The sequence below is a fragment of the Saccopteryx leptura genome, chromosome 12 (assembly GCF_036850995.1).
Source record: "Saccopteryx leptura isolate mSacLep1 chromosome 12, mSacLep1_pri_phased_curated, whole genome shotgun sequence".
In the NCBI taxonomy this organism is placed as follows: domain Eukaryota; kingdom Metazoa; phylum Chordata; class Mammalia; order Chiroptera; family Emballonuridae; genus Saccopteryx; species Saccopteryx leptura.
Window position 1 is genome coordinate 54126572 of NC_089514.1, and position 11873 is coordinate 54138444.

The window sequence follows — 11873 nt, forward strand, 5'->3', positions numbered from 1 at the left end:
ACCTTAGTTTTGTTGAGTAATATGAACTTCATGTATAACCTTCAGAATAATTTTTCATGTGAAATAGTCTATATGATACTTTCCTCCCACATATGGCATCATACATATAATGTAATTCAAAATGTGATGCCATTTATTAATAGATTATACTGAATAAGTCAATACAGTAATAAATTAATAGATTAGCCAAAGCTTTCCAGTTATGAATGCTAGTATTCTCAAATACAACTACTCTGGAATAATATAGTGTTTTATATCTTCAAATCTACCAACAATACCAATACTTTAAAGCATGTAGATATATTAGCAACCCTGGTAATTGTAATTAAAGTACTATTGACAAAGATTTAGCAACAAGTGTGTTTGTGTCAATATAAAATATGAAACAATGGAGAGAACATCTAAATGGTTCACAATTGCAAATTATGGCATAATAGAAATAAGAGATGGAAGGAAGAGCAAGCTACAAAGCAGTATTTATATACTAAAATGAATCTATTTAGGGGGAAAGGGCATGTATGTTTTTGCCTAAAAAAATAAACTCAAGAATGTTTGTAACGAATGCTTTCGGACTAAATTATGAACCATTTACTTACTATTTTTTTAAAAAAGTTTAGTTATGTTTTTAATTGCTATATATTAGTAAAGTTTTTAAAAAGTCAATATAGAGGACTTCTAGAAGAAGTTATATAATAGCTATAAAATACTGTCTGTGCCAGAATAATTTAGCCAAAAATATTAAATAGCATGCCTTCATAAAACTAGAGCCTAAACATATGTGTTTCTTTCTCCCCCCAAGGAAAATATAAATTAATACTCCTATGTATACATTCCATCTTCTGCTTAGAATATCATATTTTTTGAGCTCTAGCCACTCAATGTTGTCAGTTTTTCTACATCATTCATTACAATGTGTTGAATTTATAAAATAGCCCTTTCTCAAATCCCAATTTTAAGGACAAACATTTAAAACAACACACTAATCATCATTTGGCTTAATTAAAGTAAGATTATTTTAGAAGTAATAAATATAGTTTTTTATCAAAAAACTATTATATAATTGTTATTTATACATAAATTTATCATGATACCTAACACTATTTTTTTATTTTTTGTGAAAAAGACAGAGAGAGGGACAGATAGGGACAGACAGGAAGGGAGAGAGATGAGAAGCATCAAGTCTTCATTGTGACATCTTAGTTGTTCATTGACTGCTTTCTCATATATGCCTTGACGGGGGGGGGGGGGGCACAGCAGACCAGGTGACCTTTTGTTCAAGTCAGTGACCTTTGGGCTCAAGTCAGCGACCATGAGGTTATGTCTATGATCCCATGCTCAAGGCAGAGACCCCGTGCTTAAGCTGGATGAGCCCGTGCTTAAAAGCTGGTGACCTGGAGGTTTTGAACCTGGGTCCTCTGCGTCCCAGTCCCAGGCTGATCCACTGCACCACTGCCTGGTCAGGTAATACTTAACACTATTGATATATAAATCACTTATATCAGAAAATGTGTTTTAGTAAAAAATAATTCAGACTAATTTTCAAAAACATTAAATGAGATTTCTCATATATTTCTAAAAGTATTTGCTATAAGAGGTATTCTTTGTCAACTAATTACTTTTATTTTTCATATTAGTTTTAGTGCACGCTGTGCTATAATTGGTGGCCTAGCTTTTGTAGTTGTTCTCATTAAGCCATATGTTTTTATTCTTTCTGAATATGGCAACTAGAATATTTCACTATTTCACACAATCTATTTTTTACATTTATTTTATTTTTGCCTATATTTTTACTACATTGTTTTTAATTTGGAATTGGTTCATTTCTTACTAATTCTTTTAGAATAGCTTAATTTCTCCAGCACTCAGCAATGTTATATCATCTTCATTGTTACAGAGAACTAAGAAATGTAAACAATTCATGAATTAATATAAGTCTAATAATATGAGCACTGCCTCTGTCTACAATTTATCTCCAAAGCAATATTTCTTTTCTCAGATTCACTAAAAAGGGTCAACATTGAAAATATTTCTGTTAACTTTAATATTTGTACAGTTTAATTTTTTAAAAGCAATACAATTTAATTTTTACTAATATGTATATATTTGTACTTTATAATACATGTGTCATTTTTTAAGTATAGTACTGAATTTTATAACAATAGACAAAATAAAAGGCCATAATTTATTTTCTACCACATACTTATTACATTTTTATAGAATTATATGTAGGTTAAAAATAGTAGATATTTTGCTTTAGGATAAAATTAGTTTATATCTTTTTTAAGATATTAATTTCTCAAATTATGCTTTTAGGTCTATGTCTTTTTTTAGAGATAGAAAAGAATGGGGAGAAGGAGAAACACTGATTTGTTGTTCCATTTATTTATGTATTCATTGGTTGATTGTTGTATATGACCTGACCAGGATTGAACCCACAACCTTGGCATATCAGGACAACACTCTAACCAACTGAGCTACCGGAGCAGGCAAGTCTGTGTCTTAAGAACACCAAAATCAGTCCTGGCTGGTGGCACAGTGGATAGAGCATCATCCGGGAACACTGAGGCCACTGGCTGGATCCCAGGGTCGCTGCTTTGATCCTGCGACCCTGGGATCACGGTTTGATCCTGCGGTCACCAGCTCAATCCTGAGGGCACCGACTCAACCCCAGGTCATTAGTTCCAGACTCAATCAGGGCACATATGAGAAGTAATCAATAGGTATACAACTAAGTAAAACAATAGGTTGGTGCTTCTTTTTTTCTCTTTTTCTCTCTCCCCTTCCTCTCTCTCAAAAAGGACAAAACAAAACAAACTCCATAAAACACCAAAATGAAGATGAAGTTTAGACTACCTAAAGCATGGCTCAGCCTCATTTTAAAATAAGGATGTCTTTCAGAAAAGATGTAATAGGGAGTTAGCATGGGTAACAATGGAATTTTTCCCTTCAAACATTATAAATTTAAAGCAAATGGAAATGACATGTTAAGACAAAATACATATTTTTAAAAAAGAAGACAGCAGGAAATGAAATTAAGATATTTTATAAAAGTGTGCTAACCCATTAGAAAGAAGAAGAAGTATTAATGTTGGGTTATAGATATGTACACTATTTCCAAATTATAGATTTGGGAGCCATAAAACATAAAACAGACATTAGTCCTTTAAAAAGAAGTAATTCTTTTTTTTTCTTTTTTATAGAGACAGAGAGAGAGTCAGAGATAGGGACAGACAGTAACGGAGAGAGATGAGGAGCATCAATCATTAGTTTTTTGTTGCGACAACTTAGTTGTTCATTGATTGCTCTCTGATATGTGCCTTGACCATGGGGCTACAGCAGACCGAGTAACCCCTTGCTCTAGCCAGCAACCTTGGGTCCAAGCTGGTGAGCTTTGCTCAAACCAGATGAGCCCGTGCTCAAGCTGGCAACCTCAGGGTCTCGAACCTGGGTCCTCCGCATCCCAGTGCGATGCTCTACCCACTGCGCCACCGCCTGGTCAGGCAGGAGTAATTCTTACATGAAGGAAACTTTAACGCACTCCTGAAGGGCACAAAAGTAGGCTTAGATATAAAGATTTGAAATTGTGTTAAATAGGAAGAACCAAGATCATACAATATTCATTATTTTTAATAATTTGTGCATTCAGCATAGACTACTACAAAATAGCAACAGGTATTTTTATGGAAGTAGACAAGCAGATTCTGATTTTCACATGGAAAAAATATGTATAAGACAGCAGGAAGAAGTTGGAAAGAGAAACAAAATAGGACTAGCCCTACCAGATATTATACTGTGTCATAAAGCCTCAAAAATTAATAGTTTTGGCATAAGAAAATACACACAGGAAATAAAACAAAAAAGCCAGAAACATAACCACACACATTTGGAATTTTAATATATGTTAAAGGCAGCCTTTCAAATCAGTAAACTAAAGATGAACATTTTAATAAATGGTATTGGCTCAGATAGACACAATTTGTGGAAAATAAAAGAGATCAGATTAGACCAGCGTTTTTTGGCTGGTACCTTGTGGCACACTGGCATAACACAAGAAAATTTAAAATACCATATTTCCCCATTTATAAGACGCTCCCATGTATAAGATGCACCTTAATCTTGGGGCCCGAAATATGAAAAGGAATATATTACATAAAGTTAATGAATTCAAGTTTTATTCATTATAAAATTCATACAACTCCTCATCTGTGTGAAAAAGCAGGAAATGCCAGTAAAAAAAATATACAATCACTGTATTAGATGCACCCAGTTTTTAGACCCCCAATTTTTTTAAAAGGGTGCGTTATACACGGGGAAATATGGTATGCAATACCTGAATATTTATCCTGTGCCCTGGCCTCCTTTCCCTTACACTGTCAAATTAAAAAATGACAACAACCAACACAACAATAGCTGTCCAGTGTGAATGAATCAAAATTATGCCTATTTTTTGGTCAGATAGGCAAAAATATATATATTTTGGTATGCTGCAGAATTTTAGTAGTTTGTGTGTGCCATGAGATGAAGAAGGTTGAAAATTGCTTGGTTACTCATACCACACATCATATACAAGCTTACACTACAGACAGATACAAGCTCTAAATGTTTAAAAAGAAAGTAAAGAAACTATAAAGTAGAATCATGGCTAATTTTGTAGTAGGGGGAACCTCTGTAAATTAAACTCAAAACCTAGACAGCATAAAAAAAAAGCTGGATAAATTTGATTACATTAAAACCATCCAAGATAGAAAACAGTGTCAGGAATGGCAAAAGACAAATGACAATGTTAAAACCATTAGGTAGACGGTAGATGAGGACCTGGACATTCATATACTGCCAAGTATCATTCCACATGTAATTTCTTTCTTTCTTTCTTTCTTTCTTTCTTTCTTTCTTTCTTTCTTTCTTTCTTTCTTTCTTTCTTTCTTTCTTTCTTTCTTTCTTTCTTTCTTTCTTTTTTTTTTTTTTTGTATTTTTCTAAAGTTAGAAGCGGGGAGGCAGTCAGACAGACTCCCACATGCGTCCGACCGGGATCCACCCAGCATGCCTAACGGGGCGATGCTTGGCCCATCTAGGGCATTGCTCCATTGAGCCATTTTAGCACCTGAGGTGGAGGCCATGGAGCCATCCTCAGCGCCTGGCCCAACTTTGCTCCAATGGAACCTTGGCTGCCGGAGTGGAAGAGAGAGATAGAGAGGAAGGAGAGAGGGAAGGGTAAAGAAGTAGATGGGCGCTTCTCCTGTGTGCCCTGACCGTGAATGAAACCCAGGACCTCCACAGCCAGCTGACGCTCTATCACTGAGCCAACTAGCCAGGGCCTCGACATGTAATTTTAAGTTAAGGATGGAAGCACCAAAGAGAGCAATGAAGCATTTGATAGTCACCACTATTATTTAGTGGTTGTTGGGCAAACCAATGTGTTTCAAGTGTGTAACATGTGTGTTAGGTTTGCTCACTTATATTTCACCTAATTGTTGCATGGGCATGGGGAAGCACTATGTGTGTGTAGTTTGTGGAAGGCTGTGGGTGCTTGCCCTTAGGGGGCAGATTGCAAATTGCAAATTGCCTTCCTGCTTGGGAGGGGCCATTGCATTGCTTTTGTTTGCTGGAGAAAAAGGATTTTCCCCCAGCCTGTTTTGCATGGGAGGGCAAAAGAGAGAGAGAGAGCTTTGGTGAGGCTTGTGGGGGCTTAAGAGTCCAGCTGAGTCCAGAATGAGTCCGGGCTTGGGAACCCTGAGAGAAAGGGAAGTGGTCTTCCTTGCCTATTTGCTCATCTGCTATTACAAGACTAATAAATGGAATGGACCACCATCCTCTGGCTCCACAGTTCTTTTACCGTCTTCCCAAGTCCAATGGGAACCTGCCTGACCATGGTGGTGGCCACTGGCCTTACAATGATCAAGCTCAGCATTCATAATGGTGGTTCAAGCATATTATTATGAGCCCCCTTGGCCAATAAATAATGAAGTCCCTAGCATTATCTAGAATAATTCTAGAATGAAAAAATATATAACTTGAATCCATTAAGCTTTTAGATTCACATTCATATTTGCATAAAATATAGGAATAGAAAAATATGTTATAAGATACCTCAAGAAAACAAGCTGACTCAGTAGACAGATCTAGACTCTTTAACAAGTCTTTGAAATAAAAGCTAAACCAAACAAGCAAAGAGAACAAAAAAAATTGTCTTAGGTTAAAAGAGACATAAAGAATATTAAAAAAAAATGCAACATTTGAGCCTGGATTGAATCCTGGCTTAGCTAAACCATCTATTAAGGATATTTTAGGTGTCTGACCTGATGGTGCAGTGAATAAAGGGTAGACCTGGAATGCCAAAGTGGCAGATTTGAAGCCCTGAGCTGCCTGACCTGTGGTGGCGCAGTGGATAAAGCGTCGACCTGGAAATGCTGAGGCCGCCAGGTTCGAAACCCTGGGCTTGCCTGGTCAAGGCACATATGGGAGTTGATGCTTCCAGCTCTTCCCCACCTTCTTTCTCTATCTCTCTTTCTCCTTTCTCTCTCTCTCCCTTTCTCTCTCCTCTCTAAAATGAATTAAAAAAAAAATTAAAAAAAAAAAAAAAATGAAGCCCTGGGCTTGTCAGGTCAAGGCACATACGAGAAACTACTATGAGTTGATAATTCCCACTCCTCTCCCTTTCTCTCTCTCTCTTTTCCCTCTCTCTAAAATCAATCAATAAAAAAAGGATAGTTTTGGTAAAATTGGAGATATCTGAATCTATTGATACGATAAATAGATATTAACATACAAAAATAGTGATTTTTAAAGAAAATTAGCAGGTTGCAAAACGGCACAGCGGTCTGATCTCATTATGTATATATATATAGTATATATACACATAATTAGAAGATATAAATGTGGATAAAATTCTTTTAGTATATCAGTAAACATTTTTAACAATAAAATATATGTGGTCATAATATAGAGCTTACTTTTTTACTTTTGCTTATGTTTTCTATCTTTCTACAATAAATATACACAGCATAACATAACATAGTAATAAAAGATTGCTTTTAATCTTTAAAATAATTGGTTCCAATATGTTAAAAGCACTGCTTTAAAACAACGTTGTCACTCTTGATCATTCTGAAGAAATAAATGGGTATTTCTAACACAAATTGTCCTTTTTCACATGATATATTAATACTTGTTTATGCTTTTATACGTTCTCAAAGCCTGAGGAGGAGCAACCATAAAAGTAGATTCCAAACACTATGAACATTGTATGGGAGAACTGACTTTTCATCTACACGATGGGAATAATTTCAGCAGAGCTTATTAAGCATTTCTGATTCTAGTCTCCTCGATTGACTATCTCCCCTTTTGGGTTTTCTCTTCAACTTTGTAAAGTGTTCTTTCAAAGTGTTTTGAGGCAAGGAAATGGTTATTTTATACACTTTTGAGATACTCTGTTCTTCTTTCCTGGGCTTCCCAATTTCCTGAGCAATTTTATCTTCTTCCAGGACTTGAGTCATGTAGTTTGCCCCCATAAATATTTAAAGAGGCATTATCAATATTAGTCACATTTTTAATGAAAACCCTTCATAAAAGTGGAGCTGCTGTCACTGATAAAACCTAATTGACACCTTCTGATGAATATTGTTTTGAGAGGAGCTGTAAAGAGCTAAGTAGTAGCCTGACAGCTGCAGTAGAAAGAACATAACTTCATCCCAGGAAGGGCCCATGACTGCCACTGCAGAGGCTGTCGCTGGGTCGTTTCATTTATCTCTCCGATACTTTTCAAATACCTACCCAGCAAAGTGCCTGGAGCAAAACACAGATTTCCAGGTGTGGCCAAATTAGAAGAATACTGTAGAGGTGTGTAGAACTTTCTCAGGGAATCGTTCCAAAAATTCATATTTGTAGGAAAACGATTTAATCATTTTCCTTCTAAAAGCTTACTTCCGACAACTTCAGCTAATCTTGTGTGGTCCTGACCACTCACTATCTGTCAAACATTAAGGATCAAAAGGAAATTCTCTTTAGTCATGCCTCCTTTGGCTCTAAACTAAGAATAAACAGATTACAGGACTCAATTTTAAATTTCAATCCTAATAGAAATAAAACTTAAACAGAATTACCAGGATTATATTTATTTGTTAAATGAGTCTTCTATTCAAACAGAAACCTCCCTGTGAAAATGTTTATGGGGCATAATGGTGCTGCTTCGTGCCCCATAGAAACTTACTCCAGTGATAGCCAAAGTAAAAAAAAAAAAGAGAGATGACGTCAGAGTAATGGCGGGGTAGGAAGCAATATCGATAAATCTCCCCCAAAACTCAACAAGATCTTCAACCAGAAACAGAAAAACCTATACTTGGAGCCTCCAGATGCTTCGCAATACACCCGAAGGTATGGTCGAGTGAAAAATTGGCTAAATATATAACCAAACCCCGAAGGAAATAGGGAGTAAGAAATGCTCCGCCTTCCTCACTAACCTAAACAGGGCGGCTTTCTCTGGTAACTGTGAATATAGAAACTGAGGCGGGCAAAGGGGGTGAATAGATCCAGGCCGCAGCACAAACGGCCGAACCAGGCTGTGGCACAGAGATCCAAGCCAAGGAAAAACTGATCCTGTGGCAACCCGGGCAATACAAGCTAACACTCGCGCCAAACCCAAAGAAAGAAAGACAAGCGGGGCAGCCATTTTACCCGATCTCCTGGTCGGTGCGCTGTTAGTGGGCGAGAGATTTCTTCCTAAGCCCCGGGAGTGGGTGACCGTGTTACCCCACAGAGAGGCAGAGTAAGAGGCCTTTCTGTGGGCCAAAAGCAGAATCTCTGGACAGCCCCAGCGCCCTAGGAAAGCCGTGCATGGGAGGGAGGGAGAACTAATTCCAATGGTGGAAATTTTCCGTGCTGGTGGGGGTTTCACTCAGAGGGAAACGCGGCCGGCCTCATATCCTGGTCTGCGTGCGCAGATAGGTAGTGAGAGATTCCTCCGAGTGACTCGGCAGTGCGCGCCTGTGTTATCACACAAAGGGGCAGAGTCAGGGGCCTTTGTGTGGGCCAAAGCGGAATCTCGGGCCGCCCCAGCGCCTTGCAAAAGCCGCGCACGGGGACGGAGCGAGAGCCAATTCCAACACTGCAACTTTTCCATGCGGTTGGGGGTTTCACACAGAGCGTGAGACTGCTGGCCGAATATCCTAGTCTGCGCACACAGACAGTGAGTGAGAGTTTCCTCCAAGCACTCCGGAAGTGGGCGCCCGCCTGTGTTACCAGACAGAGTGGCAGAGCCAGAGCTCTTTGAGTGGGCGGAAAGCCCGCCTGATTATGCTAGCAGCTCTGACTGACTGAGCCTTACCCAGAGCCCTGTGCTGAGTGGAAATAGAGTGGGGAATTGCCAGCTCTTTGAGCCTCTTACTATCCAGGCAGAGGCAGCAGCAACCCCATAGCTGGATTATCAGGCTACTAATTGAGGAAGGAAAGACTAGGAGAAAGGCTCCAGGAACACGGACTCTCTCACTGTCGGAGCCTATAAATGCTAATGAGCCTCGACTGCCAACAAGACTAAAGCACAATACATGACATTGCCATAGAGACTTATCAACTGCAAACCTCTACCTGAGCGTGCCAAAGGGGCAGAACTCGGGGTACAGAGTCACCGACCAGGAAGAGGGAGAGAAAAGAAAAAGCAAGAAGATAACCTCTCAAAATCAAGAATAATCTGCAGACTTTATAACCTATCCCATTTTATTATATTTGTTCGTTTGTTTCTCTTATCTTCATTCTTGATACTTTTTTTCCTCCTCCAATTTGGCCGATTAACTCTCTGCCGGTCTTACTCTCTCCTCTCCTTGAACTACACTACCCATAAGTGTTACATCTCCCATTATCTTTTCTCTCCTCTTCCTTTCTCTCTATGAGGGTTGCACTCCAAAACCCTTAACTCTCTCTCTCTCTCTCTCTCTCTCTCTCCTTTCTTTTTTCTTCTTTTAGTGGTTCCCTCTTTTTTTCTCTCTCTCTCTTTCTTTTCTCCCTCTATATTAGTTTCTTCCTTTCTCCTTTATAACTCCTCTCATTCAAACCTCAATAACAAACAAATTATCTTATCTGGGACTCAAATTTATGTTTGTGGCATTTGGGGGGTTTTTACTTCACCTTTTTAACGCACTAGCAGTGCTCCCATCCCTGGCTCTCCATTTTATCTAGTTTTTGTTCCACTAAATACAATAGTAATTTTTTAATTTGTCCCCCATTTTTCTGTTTTCCTCTTATTCCTCTCATGATAACTCTTAGACAACCAACACCTAAAAGCAAATCATTTTATTCTTGACCCAAATTTTTTTCTTATTTGCTTTTTGTGGGTCCATACCACCTTTTCTTTTTTTCTTTTTTTTTTTCTTTTTTTTGCCCCTTTATTACTTTTCCCCAATTCAGGCCCTCCATCACAGGCATTGTTTGTTATAATTCACAGTTCACCACAAGATTTGCTCAAGAAAGAGGGGAGAGGAGAAGAGAGGAAAAAAAGATGGGGGGAATAATTTCCTTTTTTAAAATTTTTATTTTATTTTATTTTTCTTTATTTCATTATTAATTTTTTTTTAAAAAAAACAACTCTTTTTGATTTTTTATTTTTTTATTTTTTTTAACTTTTTATTCTTTATTAAATCTCATTAATACTATCAACAAAACCACCCTCAGATGCCATTAAGGAAGAGAAAATCAAATATCATGGATACAAAAGAAACAGGAAACACAGCTAGGTGAGGAAAAATCTATGGAGAAAAAATTTAATATATTGGAAACCTTGGAGCTAAATGACAGAGAATTCAAGATAGAAATCCTAAAAGTCCTCCGAGATATACAAGAAAACACAGAAAGGCAATTTAGGGAGCTCAGAAAACAACTCAATGAACACAAAGAATATATGTCCAAGGAAATTGAAACTATAAAAACAAATCAAACAGAGATGAAAAACTCAATTCACGAGCTGAAAAATGAAGTAACAAGCTTAGCTAATAGAACAGGTCAGATAGAAGAGAGGATTAGTGAAATAGAAGACAAGCAACTTGAGGCACAACAGACAGAAGAAGAAAGAGACTCAAAAATTTAAAAAAATGAGATAGCCCTACAAGAATTATCTGACTCCATCAAAAAGAATAACATAAGAATAATAGGTATATCAGAGGGAGAAGAGAGAGAAAATGGAATGGAGAACATACTCAAACAAATAATAGATGAGAACTTCCCAAGCCTGTGGAAAGAACTAAAGCCTCAAGTTCAAGAAGCAAACAGAACTCCGAGTTTTTTTAACCCCAACAAACCTACTCCAAGGCGTATCATAATGAAATTGACACAAACCAACAGCAAAGAAAAAATTCTCAAGGCAGCCAGGGAAAAGAAGAATACAACATATAAAGGAAGGCCCATTAGATTATCATCAGATTTCTCAGCAGAAACTCTACAAGCTAGAAGAGAGTGGACCCCAATATTTAAGGTCCTGAAAGAGAGGAACTTTCAGCCACGAATACTATACCCATCAAAGCTATCCTTCAAATATGAAGGAGAAATAAAAACATTCACAGATACAGAAAAGATGAGGGAATTTATCATCAGAAAACCCCCACTCCAGAAATTACTAAGGGGGTTCTCCAATCAGATACAAAGAACAAAAAAAAAACTGAGCCACAAGTAAAAGCTCCAAGAAGAACACAATAAAACCAAATTTAAACTGTGACAACAACAAAAATAAAGGGGGGGGGAGAAGATGGAGATTAACAAAGGACGATGGAGTGCAAAAGTACTCACAAAATAGTTCGCTACAATGAACAGGGTAGGGACCCTTTTCATTACTCAAAGGTAACCACCATTGAAAAAACCACCACAGAAGCACATGAGATAAAAGAGATAGCAAC